Source organism: Mus caroli, chromosome 15, assembly GCF_900094665.2.
Source record: "Mus caroli chromosome 15, CAROLI_EIJ_v1.1, whole genome shotgun sequence".
NCBI classification, from domain to species: Eukaryota; Metazoa; Chordata; class Mammalia; order Rodentia; family Muridae; genus Mus; species Mus caroli.
Window position 1 is genome coordinate 5,317,597 of NC_034584.1, and position 1,057 is coordinate 5,318,653.

The following is a 1,057-nucleotide window of genomic DNA, read 5'->3' on the forward strand; positions in this document are numbered from 1 at the left end:
TGACTGGTGTGAGGTGGAATCTCAGGGTTGTTTTGATTTGCATTTCCCTGATGATTAAGGATGCTGAACAGTTTTTCAGGTGCTTCTCAGCCATTCGCTATTCCTCAGGTGACGCTTTCTTCTTAAAAGAAAAAAATCCCTTGGTTAGTGATTTTAATTATAACCCTCTCATTGGTTTTTACCTGTGTGCCCTGAACTGTGAGTAATGTCTTACTCTCTATGTGTTTGTTTCTCCCCAGATTACCATGGTTTCTACTGGTCATGGACCAGTGATTCTGCTAATTCCTTGCTTCAGATTCTTGCCAAATGCAGATAAGCTAATCTCTCACTCCAGATCCAGACCTGCAGTTTTTATAAGGTGGCTATAGTTTCCTAGCCAGAGCCCAGGCGACTTGACTCCTGCTGCTTTGCTGAGCAGTAGATAAAGTTCTGGTTCCCTTTTTGAATTCTAGGAAGGTTTTTGAGAGCACCACTTCTTTTTTGTTTTTTTTTTTTTGTTTTTGTTTTTTTGTTTTTGTTTTTTTGCTTTTCCGAGCACCACTTCTAAACAGCAATCTCAGCTCCTGCCTGGCCAGCCTGCAGGCTAAATTTACCGTGCTGTCCACAATCAAGGCCATGGTCTCTGGCATGTCAGTTAGAGCTTGCCTTGCTGATTTTGAACATCCTTTTTGTTTGTTTGTTTCCATCACCTGGGTGTTGCATCAGCTGTCTGTTCAGACTAGTATTTATATGCCTTTAGTTGGTGGTGGCAGTGATGGAGGCTTTAAGTGGAGTGACTGTAACATTGGTATTGGCAGTTCTTTTGCACCACGTCCTGGTCATCTATTAATCACATCTGACCAAATTCTTTCTCTTTCCCTTGACCTTCGATCTTAGGAAAGCTGGACAAGCCGGATGCGTTGATTGCATACCCCAGATTCCTTATCTCTCCCAGATGCATTCACATCATTTCTCATAAATAACTCAGGACGGCTAGGGCTGGAAGAGTCCTGCAACCCTCTTATCTGATACTTTATAGATCACAAGAGGAACCAGGGACCAATTAGGGCTCTGCATT

At 42.7% G+C, this 1,057-nt stretch overlaps 1 pseudogene; it reads right to left on the bottom strand.

The window, feature by feature from the left end:
- LOC110310732 overlaps positions 1–617 on the bottom strand; it is a 21,557-nt pseudogene extending 20,940 nt beyond the window's left edge.
- Between the last annotated feature and the right edge of the window lie 440 nt (positions 618–1,057).